This window comes from Mastomys coucha, unplaced genomic scaffold (genome assembly GCF_008632895.1).
Source record: "Mastomys coucha isolate ucsf_1 unplaced genomic scaffold, UCSF_Mcou_1 pScaffold22, whole genome shotgun sequence".
Lineage (NCBI taxonomy): Eukaryota > Metazoa > Chordata > Mammalia > Rodentia > Muridae > Mastomys > Mastomys coucha.
The window spans coordinates 12,450,462-12,467,932 of NW_022196905.1; positions in this window are offsets into that span (position 1 = coordinate 12,450,462).

The following is a 17,471-nucleotide window of genomic DNA, read 5'->3' on the forward strand; positions in this document are numbered from 1 at the left end:
GGGGCCAAACAGTGGTATAATGACTTTGAGACTGGAAGGGGAGTCTGGTATGCTAGTTTAGATTTAGGCCTGAGAAAATGGCACATGTGATATGCTGTCTGAAAAACAAATCTGTCCTTCCCTCCCTTCTTCAAGATACAAATGGAAATATGAGAATGTAGATACAACATTGCATTTTGCTGGCTTTTTTCCACCTGAAATATTTCATATGAGGTGGGATACAAAGAGAAGTTCCTATCTATTTAAGAAAATATCAGCGGCACCTGCTTGCTTTACATTGCGTATCATAATGAAACTATTTTAATAAGACTTGGAAATTTAAATCGAGGGTGGAAGGTAAAGCAGCTGCCGTCACTCTCTAGCTGAGCACCCTTTGGAGGGGACCAGGGAATGTACTTCAGTCTTTATATATAAAACTTCCCGATCAAACCAATTTGCGATTTTCGTCTTCGTCCAGCAAGACGGTGCACCCTCTCACAGTGACAGCAGTGAAGGGACTGGAAAGTCTTTAATTAGGAGAGCTGCAGAGCAATTAACGCACGTCAGATTTCACTTCAAGTGCCACTCCAGTTTTTCCTCTAAAATGAATGGACTTTTTTTTCCCTTTTGGTGTGTGTATCCCCTTAAGGCAATGTTGATTCAAATCTGCTCAAGATGCAGTGTTGCACAGCCAAGCATCCTCTTGATTACAGCCCGCCACACTCCTAACCGCGTTCATTCTCACTGCCACCGATACTTTGTCAACAGTCAAATTACACCACGCTGATAACAATGCATAACGCTCATCCTCCTCCCAGACTGTCAGGAGGGGGCTCAGAAAAATGGGATGTTTTCATCTTCCCTGTTTCAAAAGGAAGTTGGTGTGATCAACCCCACCTCCCTGCCCCAAGTCGTGTGCTCCTTCCTAAAATGTAATTAGGTAATTAAAAAATAAGAGGCAACAAAAGGATGCCATGTGAGAATTCCTCATGGCAGGGGATTGAGAGAAAGACCAGAAACCAGTGGATCTGCAGCCAAAGTTTTGCTGAACACTTTGTTCAGAGATGTTTTCAAGGGCACTACTCGTGGTTAAATACCAGCTTTTTTCCCTCTTCACTTATGGACTGTAAACACTGGAAGCCTTTCTTGAACAGACAGTATTTATATATTGTGCGAGAAGTTTGTTTAATGGCTACGTTTGCCAGAATTCTTGAAACAGCTCAGGACCCAGAAGACAAATGACTTTTTTTGGGTGTGTGTGTAGGGGGCGTGGGATTGCATATTGTGGATAAAGGTTGGTGCATTTTAACTGTTATTTTTCCTGCTGGATTGGTGCAGGTTGGTGTGTCCTAGCCAGTCATCTGATCCCTTGAGAGACATTTCTCACTGAAAAATGAAAAAAAAAAAGTCAGAGAATAGAACATGGTTGTTAAATTCTAAAAGTGTATCCAGATATTTTTAAATTTTTTTAAAGAGTCACTTTTTAAAAAAAGTCACAACAAAAACAAGGTAGTAAGAGAGAACGTTACTGCATCTCCTAACTGAGTGTCTCCCTGATTTGACACCCTAGTCTTCCGAGTTCAGAAGTATACTTTTGATTGTATATTTTGAAAAATTATATGTGTTTAGCTAAATATGTAGAATATCTCCTTTATTCTCAGTATTCAGTTCAAATCCTGCTCCTCCAAGTTCACACGCGTGCTTACACGCACACACACACACACACACACACACACTACCGAGTTTAACATTTCAGGTGGCTTGCTGATAAATAAAGGCATTTTGTTAAAAATCAAACTCTGTATCTTTTAAAACATAAAAACCTAGTGCAGTCTCCTATGAAAACATTGCCAGAGGACTGTAAAGGGAAATTCAAGGAGAGAAAACCTGATTACATAATGCAATCCAGCAGTAATCAATTTTCCCTTCAATATCTTGCTTTTGTTTTCAAAATGCTAAATAAACAACACATAATGCACCCCCCACCAGCCAAACCATGGAGGCTCTGTGCTCAAATAACAGGAAACATATTCAATTTTCCTAACAGAAGACAGTTCATTAAGCCGTGCCACATCAAATAAAACTTTAATTTCTCCAGCATCCGAGACGCAGTGAAAGCAATTGAAGAAGATGAGCCATATGGTCCTTCTATCAGCAAACACATATTGCTTATTCCCCCAAAGTTTTCTAATTCTGCTCCCCAGACCTGTGTAATCTAGATAATGTGCTCCGAGAGCAGCAGCCATGAGCTATCTAGTGTACACTTCTAATACTGTATTTAATGGGAAATAATGAATCATAAAAGCCTCGAGAAGACGGCTTTTGCTAACCTAAATCTCAGCTGTAATTTCGTTGTTCTGTGCCTAAGATGCTGTTTGCCCTTTCAAACAACAGCAGTTGAACATAATTACACTGCTTCAAACCTGGGCTTGAAAAAACAACCCTAATATAACAAGTTTCTATTAACTCCTGAAATTCTGAATTTAATGACACACTGACACAGACAGACACTGGGATAACGGAACACATGTCCTTTTCAAACCCAAACAAGTATTTTTCTTCCTTCTTCTCTCTGGTCAGACCCCTTTAATGCTCCCTGCTCCTTTCTCTAGCCTCTGCTTAATTCTACCCCACCCCCACCCAGTGCAACAGGAGTAGGGTTCATAAAGATGAGATTTCTTTTGTTACTAGCAAATTTGACATTTGCCTGACGAAATGCACATAAGATGGGAAAGCTGCACAGGTACTGGGAAGGAATGCCTCCACTGATTCCAGCTACCAGATAAAACAATGTAGTCAAAGGAGCTTAACAACCCCCCCCCCCCCCCCCCCCCCATGCAGGCTGCAGCGGGCCTCGGTTGTTATCAGTGAGAGGAGCAAACACTGTATTGCCTTCAGTGATTGTCCAGTGTTTTGCTTCCCACTTTAGCTGCTTTTGACTAGTCACTGCACCAAAACACCCAGGCTCACATGCAGTCATTTACAGGAGTCGCGAGCCCAGCCTCTTTCTAGTAAGGTCTTGGGGCCCCCAGCTTTGTTCATCTTTTAGAGAAAAATGTGGTTCAACCCCCAGTAGGTTGATGATATCAGCTTTTCCGTTTTTAAAGCTCACCAAATCAATATTTTACAAACACGACGTTAATTTAAAACACCATCAAATAAACACTGAGGATACATATTGAAAACATATTTTAATGGTTTTGTTTGCTTTGGAATCATATGAACCAAGGACTATTAAATTAAAAAGAGACTTTTAAAAGTTAGAGATTGCCTTTTTAGAGCTTATTAAAATCAGCACGTTCCATGGCTGCCTCTGAAGCTCTGCACACTTGATTGCCATCATTAAAACTAGTTATTTGGGTGCTGCTACAAGCCCATTCTTACTATCAGTAACTTGAAATCTTGCTCCCTTGTAACAGAAAAAAAAATCAGAGAAAGAATCATCGTAACTAGTGGAAGACAATAGTTACCAAAACGTGTGTTTGCTTAGGATATAGTGGCATCAAACCACAAAAAGACCAACAGGTAACAGAACGATAGCACCTGAAACACAGTCAGAAAAAAAAAAAACCAAAAACCAAAAACAACAACAAAAAAGCAGTCCATTGATTATATCTCATGAATGCCTTAAAACAAATGTTTAAACAGTTTTCTGCAAGGGTGCAGCAAAGCCGGCATGCTCCACTGGCCTGCAACGACAGTGGTCTATTGCAATGTAAAACACGCTGGAGGATAAAAAGGTGCTTTTTGTTACCATTTTATCAAAGCTGTTCATCTTCGAGCTGCAGGCAGCATTTTGCTGGAATTGCAGATATTTCTCTGTCCAAGCTCCTTTGTTTGTGCATCTCATTTGCATATATTTATCTCCAGCTGAGGGTGCTTCTGCTCATTAAGGCCTCCCTTCAGATTATTTTGTAAGCCAGCTGCTAAGAGGCATTTCACCTGTGGTGACTGAGAAAAGAGGGGTGAGAAACTAAATTCTTCATAAAAAAAGGAAATCTTCTGAGTCTCTTCCCCTATAAATGGGCACCATTTGTGTTAAACAGCCTCTTGTCATGATAGATGCCTCCAGGGGTCAGGGGTTAAAGTTGATTTGAAGGTCAGCAGTAAAACAACAGATAAACCAGACGCCAAACTGGTTCCTTAGCTGTCGGTGAGAGCTGTGGTACAACCAGGTCCTGAACCTTTTTCAACCTCTAATAAAACAGGGGATGAATCTGAAGTGGATCAACCAGGCCCCCGAGGAAGCAGTGCAGAAAAACACAAATAATATCAATATCAGGCAGCACCGGGAACAATGGAGCATTTCTCTCTGCTGCATGCATGCTGCTATTGTTTCAAGGGCTGGGGAATTAATTCCACTTATTTATTTAAGGCGTGTCAACTCACTGCCTAAACCTGTTTCAGTGTCAAGATGAATAAAACTTTTATGGCTCATAAAATAGACCCATTCATCTCAATGTTCTTTGTGGTGTGTGGATTTTTTTTTTCCTGGCACACTGAGCTAGGCCTCTGCTCAGAAATGGATACCTCGGAATCCACTGTTGGTATGATCCATACGATATTAGAGACAACAATTGCCTCACTGGCAAATGAATTTCAACAGAAATGAGCCACGGCAGCGTCTCAGCTGCCACACGCAGGTTCCCCAAGCACTTCTCGACACCCTGCATGCTGTCACGTTGTTTACAGTGCCGGGTTTCATTATTTTAGAGAAAAGTTCAGAAAAAAAAATGATAGTAATAAAAGCCTCTCTTAGAGTATCAGGTATCTCGTAGAAGTGCGCCTCCTTGGCTCTTCGCTGGGCCTCCTTGATTTGTCCTCATTCCCGCCATCTTCACTGAACCACATGCATCTCTTGACTCTGCGGTTCTGAAATCTGTGATTGTTCAGCACAAATGAAAAACCAAATGTACTCTCATGACTTTTGTATTGTAAGTTTTTTTCAAGTTCTGTTGTAGAACTATGCTTTCTTTTGATTCCCTGACAACCCACTTTCATGGAACATCGATGATTATGTTTTAAAAGTTATCAGTGTGCAAACACCTGTGTGTCGCATGCAATTACTAGAAATGGACCCATGTTCCATGATCTGCAGTATATTTCAGTTCAAATGAAAAAGCTCAAGTCAAACTTCATCATTACAACAGCGAGCTCTGATATTTTTGAGAGAAACACAATTGCTTTAGATGAGTTAAAGAAAGCCATTTGGAGAAGCTTCAGTGGTGCACAGTGCTGTGCCTTGAAGAAGGCTGAGTCATGGAGAATGGCATCAAATTACTCTGTACCCATTGTAACAGGGGTCGATCAAGTTCCACATGTGTGTCATTATCTTTTCTTTGTATATGAGTTCTTTAATATATATGGTAGTCTTACATTGCTGGGCTATTTTTTTACTTATTCAGCAGGTGGACAAGATTTTCCTCATGGGTTCAAGTTTTCCCAGCAAAGAATTGGCTTGAGGCTGGCTTTACACACAAGTTGTGCTTTCATAGTTTGCTTGTATTCAAAGATCCAGCCGAGAGGAAGAGACATCCAGTTCAGGGATATGAGGGGATGCTTAAAATTCCACCGGCTCTTTACTTCCCATTGCATATACCTCTTGGATTGCTGGTTGCTTCTCCAAGGGGCATCTCATCTAGAGGAACCAGGCCTGTTTGATAATTCTGTTGCTTTCAAGTGGGCCATCAGGGCTGAAGAAAATATTTCAGCTCATAGCAACACACCCTGATTTAAACAGCAAGCAAGGTTTCTTTTTCTTATACCCAATTGCAATGTTCTAAAACAAAACAGAAAACCCACAACTTCATAGAAGGAGAGCTCCACATGTGGTTGGAGAAATTTTCTGACTTATTAAATGTTGTTTATAACCTCATCTCTCTAGTCCCTGTGCCTTCTCAAAGCAGTTTATAGCTCCCTCTGTAACTGACTTATCAATTTCCTTCTGACCTGCTTTAAGTTTAACCCCACCCCTACCCCAAACTCAGAACCTTCAAGAAAACAGGATGAAGAAAAACTGTAGTTTATTCTCTCCAGCTCAGCACCGAAGCCCTCTGTTTTCGTCTAATCTAATCGCTAATTCTTCAACTTGGCCAAATAGTTAAAAGTACTAAGTGCTAGCAAAGCCTTTGTCTCCCCCTCATATTTGTCTCTGTTTATGGAATGAGTCCCAGTCTCCTCCTGTTCTCCTGCAGACCGGGGTCTTCAGGTCAGAACACTGTAAATACACACTGCCTGGCTGGATCCATAAATCTGAGTAAAGGGCAGGCTTATATATTCAGATAAACGTGTGCATGCACAGGGACATGGAGCCGGGGGGCGGGGTGATAGTCTGAGGTTCTGAAGCTACGTTCAGAGAAAATTAAACGGATCCAGATTCTTAGTGAGAAACGAAGAAAGACTTACATCTGAAATGTTTTCTTATTTCGAATGGGTGAGGTTGGCGCTGCTTCCTCTTCATTTATTTTAATTCTCCCACATTGCTTATATTCACATGCTTAGCAAATATATCATCTCAGGCAATCAAAGTAAACAATACATTTTATATATTTATTTCCCACTGTCCTTTTCTCTTATGTGCATTTGTTTATGTTTTGACACTTGTGTGATGTGAGTGGGAATCGCTTTCCCAGTTCGTAACTGTAATTTTTCAACCCCAAGGTCTTTGACTAAACAACCTTTTTCTTAGTCTCCACATCAAATCTCAAAGAAAATATGTTCAAGGGAAGAAAGGAGGGAGGGAGGATTGACAGAGAGATAAATAGATGATTACAAATTGTTCTGTCTTTGAGGCTTCCATTGTGGGGCTCAAGCATTTTCTGCTGCATTTTTCGATCTTAAAATTTCCTGGGACCCTGAAATCTCATCTTTTCCAGATTATATGCCCCCTGTTTCTCTTCCTTACAATATGTAGCAAAGTTGAAGCTTATTAAGTTTTATATAATTTAAGCACGGTCATTAAGTCAGAGAGATGTGGGAAATATAAAGCAGTAGTACTACATATATAACTTAGAGTGGAGACAGGCAAAGACAGAAAGACACATAGAGTTGGTTTGTTGTTGGTTTCTTCAGTACTGGGGATTGAACTCAGGGCCCTGGGCTTGCTAGGCAAGTGGTCAGTCATGGAACTGTGCCTCCAGCTGCTTGGGGATGTTCTTTCTTTTGCTTCTGATTCTTCTTTAGCTGAAACAAACCAAAGCACAGCTTTGCCATGGGCATATAGGATCCTCGAGAATGTGGAGTTGACCTTGTTTCAATATTGATATTGTTTAATGGTATACGTACATGCTTTGTTGGATTTCTTTTCTCATGAAGCATTTATTTTATTTTATTTTACTTTATTTTTGTTTCAGGATAATGCATCTTTCCTTGGACTAGAAACACAGTAAAAATTTCCTGTAGCTGAGTGTCATGGAGGACTTGCTGAAAGTCATTGGCCTTGGAGCTCGGCTTGCGGCCTACACTGTTTTCCCAGCAGCAACAAATCCTTTGCATGATGATGATAATGGTGATAATTACTATTACTGCTTATTGGGTACTTATTGTTGGAAAGCAGTGTGTTGACTGCTTCCCATAGTTTTCAATGCTCACCTTTGCAGGTGGCAAAGGAATTGCCATTGTTTCTATATCACAATGACAACCTCTGATTGGAGGAGGAGCTGAGCTCCTCTATCTCAGCTGAGAATGTGAGCCTGGGTCTTCTGGGTGGCTCTGTTCTGAGATGCCTCTTGTGGTGCTGGGTTCGGCACCCTGCAGGGTGAGGTCTTGAGTGGGATGCTGCAGGCTTACTGTGCTGGTCAGTGTCAAGTTTCAGCTTTACTGGATTGAGAATCACCTTGGAGACAGGCCTCTGGGGGATTATTTTGTTTACATTCATTGATGTGGGAAGAGGATCCATCTTAATAAATAGTCAGTGGGCCCATCCCTTGGGCAGGAGATCCTGTGCTGTATAAAATGGAGAAAGAGAACTGAGAATCAGGAATGCATTAATTGCTCCCTTCTGATTGTGGGTGTGATCCAGCCAGCTGGTTTCCCTGCCTGGGTGAACTGTACTTTGCACTGTCTGAGCCAGACAATACCTTTTCTCCATAAATTGTTCTTGCAGAGCAACATGGAAAGAAGCTAGGACACTTAGCAATAACATTTCACGTCCAGGGTGATTCTCCATTCATGCCTCCCCTGGGCTTCAACATTGGCATTTTACCAGCTGCCAATCATCTTGGCTCTCAAGGGTCCTCTGGACTTCATATCTGAAAGAGAATGTCCTCGATCTCTACTGACTTTCTTCTCCTCGGTGACCAGGTAGTGTTTAAAGGGATTTCCCTCTATTCTGGAGTCCAAACGAATGGTTGCCTAGGTGCCTCCTCTTTCTCTCCTGTCATCTGCCACTATCACCATTCTGTATGCCAAGGTAGTGACCTATGCAATCGCCACTACAGTAGGGCTCTCTGGCTTCAAATCCTGGCTCTCCTATGGAATTAGACTACTCACCGTATCCCTCTGCTCTTTGACCTCCCATGTAGAATGGGATCTAAAACAATACTTTAGGTGGTAGCCTACTTTAGATTTTTATTGCCGATTAACCTGACATTCATGCTACTAATTTGGTTGTCAAGCTCTTCCACCTGCAATCTAGCTTTCAGGATTTCAGGCTGAAATGAATAATAAGCATGGTCTTTTCTAGCTTCAAATACTTCAAAACTTCCTATTGCCCCAAATCTAACTATAGAGTCACGCGAAGACCTTTATAATCTGCCTCTAACTGGCTTTTCTGGGGTCATCTCTTACTGCGCCCTTTAAATAATTTGGATCCTCTAGCAATAAAAGAATTATACCTTGCTATTCTTTTCTAATGTTGGCCTGTGCCGTGCCTTCTTCCAGGAACCCCTTTCGTTTCCAATTCTGTCTTTTGATGGTGTACTTATATTGTATGACTCAGTTCAAAAGTCACCTGTATTTTAGGGCAGCATAAGTTGAGTTAGTCACTCTTTTACGTGTTCTGTTTTAGAATCTGACATATATTACATCATATGCCTTATAATTATTTGGGCTATAACTGAACCATTGTTATTTTGTTCAAAGACCTCCATATAGTGGGAGTCCCTCAAGTTTAGATGGGCATGTAAAATATGAGCTAAATCATATGTCAATATATGACTATAATGCTATTACCAAGTGGAGCTGACACCTGTAAGTTTAAGATGATAAAGGTAGTGAAGATGTAGCAAAATTAAATTAAAAACCCAAGTGCAATTATATTTTTTCTGACTGTCTCCCAAATGAAGCCATCAAATTCTCTCCCAGTACATGTGCTACACTTTTGACAGCATAAGAACATCTGAGATGGCAATCCTTTGGAGTATCTACTTGATCTAGAATGTCTATATTTAATTCAATATGTCATTGGAAAAGAAGCTGGCTTGTTTTTCCTTATCCACTTTGGCTTTAAGCATATTACTCCATGGGAAGCAGTGGAAGTGGTTGAGAGGACAGGCTCAGGCTTTATAATGCTGGATTGAAATGCTGGTGCTGTCGCAGATCTAGTCTCATCTGAGAAATGGGTAGCACCGTAGCAGTCTACACAGAGTGGCTATGCAGGTGACACAGGCAGGATGTCTGTGGTAGATATGGGAGTCTGACCCATGCTAAATGCTGCTCAAACACCCATACTACTGGTGAGTATGTGAAGCTCCTGGGCTCTTGGTAGAAAGGCAAGAGCTTTTCATTATGAAGGAAGTATGGGGAGGTGGAACAGCTTTGCAAGTATATGAGAACTGGCTCTTTGCCAGGGTAGCATCTAATTTATGCATTTCTGGCATCTCTCCAAGACTTGAGTAAGTTTTCCCTTCATTTTATCACTTGACACATGGGGTTAAATCTAGGAACAAACCCTGGGTTTTAGAGAGCAATCAAGAAAATCAAGAGAAATGGGGACAAGAGTTACTGAAAATACATTTTTCTCTTACACAATACACGCTGGCCACAAGTTTCCTTTTCCTCTACTCCCATCAGCCCCCTCTACTCACTTACCTCATCTTCTCCCCTAGATCCACTCCTTCTCCATTTCCCTTCTGAAAGAAAAGCAGCCTCCAAGAGACAACACATACACACACACACACACACACACACACACACACACACAAACACACACACATAAGAGGGCAAAAGCCCTCATATAAAATGTGGGCAAGGCAAATCATTATTTCAAAGAGTCCCAAGAGCAGAAAAGAGTCAGAGACAGACTCCATACTTAGGAGTCCAACAAAGCCAGCAAGTTAACAGTCATAGCATTTATGCAGAGGAACTGGCAAAGACCCATGCAGGACACGTGCTTGCTGATTGCCAGTCTCTGTGAGCCCATATGAGCCCTGCTTAGTGATTCAATGGGCCATGTCTTCCTTCCCCTCTGACTCCAATGATCCTCCGCGATTCCTCAGCTCCAAGGGGAGGGACCTGATGGAGACCCCCAATTTAGACTCTCTTTCCATATAATGTCTGGTCGTGGGTCTCTTCACCTGTCCCCACCTGTCAGAGGAAGCCTTTCTGTTTATGTCTGGACAAGGCAGCAATCTATGAGTATAGTAGAATATCATTAGGAATCATTTCTTTGTATTTTTTTTTTTTTGCCAGTCCTATTTGGTTTTACCTTAGGTCTCTTGGCTATCCATCTCCTGTTCCTGGCAATTCATGCAGTGTGGGGCATTGGCTCCCTCTCATAGCATGAACCTCCAAGTTAAACCACATATTGGTTGGCCACTCCCACAAGGTCTGTGCCACCATTGGCCCAGCATACCTTGAAGGCAGGTCAGATTGTTGGATGAAGGTTTTGTGGCTCAGTTGGTGTGCAGGTTTCTGTTTCTGTACTGCTCAGACTACCTTCTCAGTGAAGCAGACTTAGAACACAGAGGTGAAGTTGCCATTCAGGCACCAGCTCAGCCCCTCCACTTTCAAAGAGCTGGGTGGATGTTTTTCTACAAAACAAGGCCCTGCTATCAGTTTGCAGAGAACAACCCTCTGTCCTAGCATCAGCCTGCATTGTTTAGAGATTTCCACAGGATCCCTTTAGCCAACAACTTGACAGAATGCAACCCGGTCTCACCACTGGGTTGAGACTATAAAAGATGGCCAATTCTGATACCATACTCCCCATTACAAGGACATCATAGATTCCAGGAAGTTTCCACTGAACTAGGTTTCTATACCACCCTCTAACAGCTCCCCAATTCTAACTGTTTCTCCCCATAATTTCTCCCTCAGCCCCGACCTGATCCCTTCTGCTCCTGTTCCCACCCACCCCAGATCCATCTGCAAAATTTATTCTATTTCTCCTTCTCTTTGAGGTCCATGCATTCCCTCTAGAGCCCTCTTCGACCTTTCTAGGTCTGTGGACTGTAGCTTATCACTGACTTAACAACTATTATCTACCTATAAGTGACTACATACCACATTTGAATTTCTTGGTCTGGGTTACCTCACTCAGGATAAATTTTTTGTAGTTACATTCATTTGCCTGCAAATTTCATGATGTCATTTTTTTAACAGCTGAGTAATACTCCATTGTGTAAACATTCCACATTTTCATTCATTCTTCAGTTGAGGGACATCTAGATTGTTTTCAGTTTCTGGCTATTAAGAATAAAGCCACAATGAACATAGTTGAGCAAATGTCCTTTGGTAGGATGGATCATCCTTTGAGTATATGATCAAGAGAGGTATAGCTGTGTTTTGAGGTAGATTGATTACTAGTACTTTGAGGAACCACCACATTGATTTCTATAGTGTCTGTACAAGTTTGCACTCATATCAGCATGGAACAATGTTCTCTTGCTCTATATCCTCCCCATCATGAGCTGTCACTTGTGTTTTTGATCTTAGCCTTTCTGACAGGTATAAGGTGGAATCTCAAAATGGCTTTGATTTGCATTTCCCTGATGGTTAAGGATGTTGAATATTTTAAAACGTGTTTCTCAGCCATTTAAGTTTACTCTATTGAGAATGCTGTTTAGATCTGTCCCATATTTTAAATTGGATTATTAGTTCTTTTGATATCTAGTTTCTTGAGTTCTTTATATATATTGGATATTAGATTTCTATCTGATGTGGAGTTGGCAAAAATATTTTTCCATTCTGTAGGCTGCCACTTTGTCTGCTAGACAGTATCTGTTGCCTTACAGAAGCTTTTTCAGTACTATGAGGTCTTATTTATTTCTTGTTGATTTTAGTGTCTGAGCTATTGGTGCTCTGTTCATAAAGTTGCATCCTATGCTAATATGTTCAAGGCTATTCCCCACTTTTGCTTCTATCAAGTTCAGTGAATCTGATTTTATGTGACCTATTGAAATAGCCACACCAGCTTGCTTCTTAGATCCGTTTGCTTGGAATATCTTTTCTAACCTTTTACCCTAGGTCATGTCTATCCTTGATGTTGAGGTGTGTTTCTTGCATGCAGCAGCAGAATTTATTCAGTTTTCATTCACATATGTGCTGTTAATCTGTGTCTTTTTATTGAGTTGAGACCATAGATATTAAGAGATACCAATCAATGATGGGTGTATGTTCATTCCTGTTATTTTGGTGTTGAAGTGTATGCATGTATATGTGTGTGTGTGTGTGTGTGTGTGTGTGTGTGTGGTGTGGTGTGGTGTGGTGTGTGTGTGTGTGTGTGTGTGTGTGTGTGTGTGTGTGACAGAGAGAGAGAAAGAGAGAGAGAGAGAGAGAGAGAGAGAGAGAGAGAGAGAGAGAGAGAGATCCTCTTCTCTTGGTTTTGCTCGTGTGAGATTATTCATTTTATGGTGTAGCTAACCTCCTTGGTTTAGAGTTTTTCTTCTAGCACCTTATGTAGGGCTAGATTTGTAGATAGAATTGGAATGCCTTGTTTTCTTCATCTATGGTAGTTGAAACTTTTGCTGAATATAGTAGTCTGGGCAGGCATCTGTTGTCTCTTAGAATTTGCTTCATATCTCTTTACATTCTTCTGGATTTTAGAGTCTCCACTGAGAATTCAGTGTAATTCTAATGGGTCTGCTTTCATATGTTACCTGGCCTTATTCTCTTGCAGCTTTTAGTATTCTTTTTTTGTTCTCTATGTTTATTGTTTTGATTATTATGTGGTGAGGGGACTTGGTTTGTCTTGACCAATTTATTTAGTGATCTGTATGTTTCTTGTGCCTTTATAGGTATCTCATTCTCAAGGTTAGAAAATTTTTCTATGATTTTGTTGAAAACATTTTCTAGGCCTTTGAGCTGGGATTTTTCTCCTCTCTCTATACCTATTTTTCTTAGGTTTGTTTTTTTTTCATAGTGTTCCATGTTTCCTGTATGTTTTGTGTCATGAATTTTTTTTAGACTTAACATTGTTTTTGACCAATGTATCTATTTCATTTATTAGATCTTCTACTCCAAAGATTCTCTCTTCTATCTGTTGTATTCTATTGAGGACATTTGACTCTATAGTTCCTAATCACATTTTGAAGTTTTTATTTCCAGGATTCCCTCAGTCTGTATTCTTTTTATTGCTTCTATTTCTATTTTCAGGTCTTGAACAATTTTGTTTCCTTGTTTATTTGTGTTTTCTTGGCTTTCTTTGAGGGATTTATTCCTTTCTTCCTATTGTTTGTGTTTTCCTGGATTCCTTTAAGTAATCCATATGTTTTCTCATTAAGGACCTCAACCATCTTCATATAGTTGGTTTTCAGGTCTTTTTCTTGTGCTTTAGTTATTTTGGAATATTCAGAGCTTGCTTGGGTAAGATAGCTGAGCTCTGATGGAAACATATTTCCATTGTCTGTCCTTCATTTTTTCTTATACTGGCATCTAGGCACCTGGTTTTGGGGTGATTATAGGTCTAGATTCTGATTTCTGGGTTTGTCTTTGTTGGATGTGTCTTGTTCCTTAGTTTCTGTTTCCTCTCTAAGTTTTTAGAGCCTGTGTTGGCTGTGTGTTTCCAGTTTTACTGGCCTGCTTGGCTGCTATCTTCAGGGAAATTCTTGTTGGTGTTGGAGGCTGTGGGAAGGAAAGATGAGGGGGAGATTGTCTGCTGACATGCTAGGCTAGGGAGAACCCTGGGGGTGCCTCCCCAGGAGCATCCTACCCGATCTTCTGGCTTGTGTGGCCTGTGGTTGAGTAGCAGGTGTCCACCTGAGTTGGAGGCTGGGGCACAGTGATGGTGGTAGTTTAGGATAGTCTGTGGATCAACAGGAGGAGTGGACTGAGGGGAGGGGAGGTTGCAGCTGATGTTCTGTTGTAGCACTAGGGGCAATCCTGGGAATTGGGTCTGGGGAAGCAGAGAGATTCAAGGGTCATTTTGGTTCTTAATTTTAGAAGGAATTTGTTCCAGGAAGGGGGGGAGTGGCTCTGCTATGGTGGAAGCACAAGATGCAGAGGGCCATGTATAACCTAAGATGGTCCACCCCTAGTGACCTACCTTTACCAACCAGTCTCCAATGCTCATATATATATATATATATATATATATATACATATATATATGTATATATATACACACACACACACATATATACACATATATACATATATACGTATATGATAGTTTTGTTTTATCTTATTACATTTTATCTTGTTCTTTTTTTATTATCTCTTAGAAGCTTAGAAATATACATATATGTATATGTATATATGTATATATGTGTATATATATGTGTGTGTGTGTGTGTAAGCATGTATGTATGGATAGTTTTCTCTGCATGTACTCTTCACACCAGAAGACGGCATTAGGCAGTTGTGAGCTGCTATGTGGGTGCTGGGAATTGAACTCAGGCCCTTTGGAAGAGCAGTAAGTACTCTAAACCACTTAACCATGTCTCCAGACTCCAGGCTCCACCTCTTACCGATTTCATAGCCTTCAAAATAGCACCATAAGTTGAGTGTTCAAAACGTTAGCTCCTGGGCACCTAGGTCCTAACTCTAATAGATCTTTTACTGAGATACATAAAAGCTGTGTACTTTGAATGAAATATACTGCATATACAGAGAGTATGAAGAGGTTTATGCAGATTAAAAATAATGAGATGACTGAGGATACCATCCAATAGGGGGGGCTTGTGCTTAGTGTGTAAGAGTCCTTGGTTTCAATTCCTCACACCAAACTAAGTAAACAAATAAAATGAAGCAAAAACCCGCTGAACAATCGTATATTCATCATCATATTCATGGCCTCCTCCCAGGCCATCCACATACCCTAGGGACTCAACTCTTGGGACCATTGTCTCTCTCAGCCTTTCCTTCTAGCCCATCATCTTTTCTGACCCTAATCTGCAGAACTGCTCTCTATCATTGATCCACAATCCCACATTTGGCTGGACCCTTAATAGAGAAGCTGCTGCTGTCTTTTTCCCTGTTATTGAAAATAGATTTTTTTTTCTCACATAATATATCCTGATTACAGTTACCCTGCCCCCTACTCTTTCCAATTTCTCTTACTTCCCTCACATATAACACTTTGGATACAACCCTTTCTGTCTCTCACTAGAAAACAAACAGGCTTCTAAGAGATAATAATAAAATAGAACAAGGTAAAATGTAATAAGATGAAACAAAACTATCACATCAGAGTCGGGAGAGACAAACAGAAGGAAAGGAGCCCATGGGAAGTCAAAAGAGTCAGACAGCCACTTGTTTGCATGCTTAGGAATCCCATAACAACCACTGGAGTGGAAGCTATAATTTTATACAGAATGCCTGGTGCAGATCCGTGCAGGCCCTGTGCATTGGGCCCTGTGCCTGTTTCCCCAGTCTCTGTTAGTTTGTGTGAACTTTGATTATGCTGATTTAGATGGCCTTGTTTTCTTAGCATCCTCCATGCCCACTGCCTCTTTTACCCTTCCCAGCTCCTCTTTATCAGGGTTCCTGCACCACCAAAAGGAATTCAATGTAGATATTTAGGGCTGAGTGCTCCAAGGTCTCTCTCCCCATAAAGTCTGGCTGTGGCTCTCTGTAATTGTTCCCATCGCTGTAGGAGGAACCTCAGAAACGAAGCCTTTTGTAGCAGACAGGAATGAATGCAGAGTCCTACAACTGGAATTGGAATGGATCCCACAACTGGACCATGTGCAGACTTTTGGATATTGTCAGTCCTTGGAACCTTTATTCCTAAATGGGATGTTTCAATCAAATTCCTCCCCTCAGGGCTCAGGGAACTATGCAGAAGAGGAGGAGGAAAACTCGTGTAAGAGGCAGAAATGATGGAGGACACCAAGCAAACAAGGCCTGCTGAATCGGCATGAGCAAAGCTCCTATGAATTCACAGAGACTATGACAGAGCACAGAAGACCCTCACTGGTTCAGGCCAGACAGAGTCTAGGTATGAGAAGAGGAAGAGGATATAAAGTCTCATCCCACCTCAGAAGAGTTCTGTGCAGTTGACACCTGCTGAAGAAGAGAAAACTAGTTTTCTCTAGTGCAGTGACACTGGGTCTATCAACCATACCCCAGGGCAGGCCCCATGTCCAGGAGTGGTTGGGGAGGTGGAGAAGATCTGGGGGAAGATTGGAGAAGTAGAAGAAAGTAAATCAAGGGGCCACTAAGAAAGCTTAGCAGGTAAAGATGCTTGCTGCCAGTCCCAATGATACGAGAGCAGTCCCTGTGGTACACATGGGAGAAGTAAAAAGTAGACTGGTAAATATTTCCCTCTGCTCTGCACATGCTTACCATGGCATATGTACTCCTCCCAACACACACACGGAATCAATGTAAAATGCGTGTAAAGACAGATCACATTCTGGACTCTAGTTGTTTGCTTAATAGAAGACCGTGGAAGTCAGGCTATGGAAGTTTACAAGGCTAGACTTCCAGCAGCTCATTCTCTTCCTGTTTCTTAAGATGCTTAGTCTTGCATTGCAGCCACCATACTGTGATGAAGCCAGACTACTCCAAAGAGAGTTCCTGTAGAAAGAACCCAAGGCTAGCTCCCTCTCATCAGTGGCGTGAGTGAGACAGAATGCAGGTAGATCATCCATTCTAAGGGCAATCATTCCAACTACCTCTCAGATAAATTGGTCCTACAAATCTCTTCCCAAACTACAGAGATGTGAGGAAAATAAATGTTGCTTTTAGCCTCTAAAAACTAAAACTAAAAACCAAAGATTGCAATATGTTAGTAGTGCCTCTGCACTCTCCTGAGAACACTGGCATCTCTCTCTTCAGAGAATTATTATTCTCGTCATATGTTTGCTTTACTTTATAGTTTTACTTAAAATAAATGTACTTATAAATGATATATTATTTATCTTTTATGACTATTAGACTAATGGAATTACAGTATACATGCTTATATTCCGTGTCTTGCTTTTGACGATAACAGGCACAGCTGGATGGCTCCTACACTCTGCTTTTCTCAGGGTTTCAGATGGGATATATAGTATTTTATTACACCAATACCCCACAAGTTTTTTGTTCTGTCTTTTTTCTTCTATTTATCGTGCCTAGATTGTTTGCATACTTTATTGATGTCACAAATTCTGCTGCACAGGACTTTT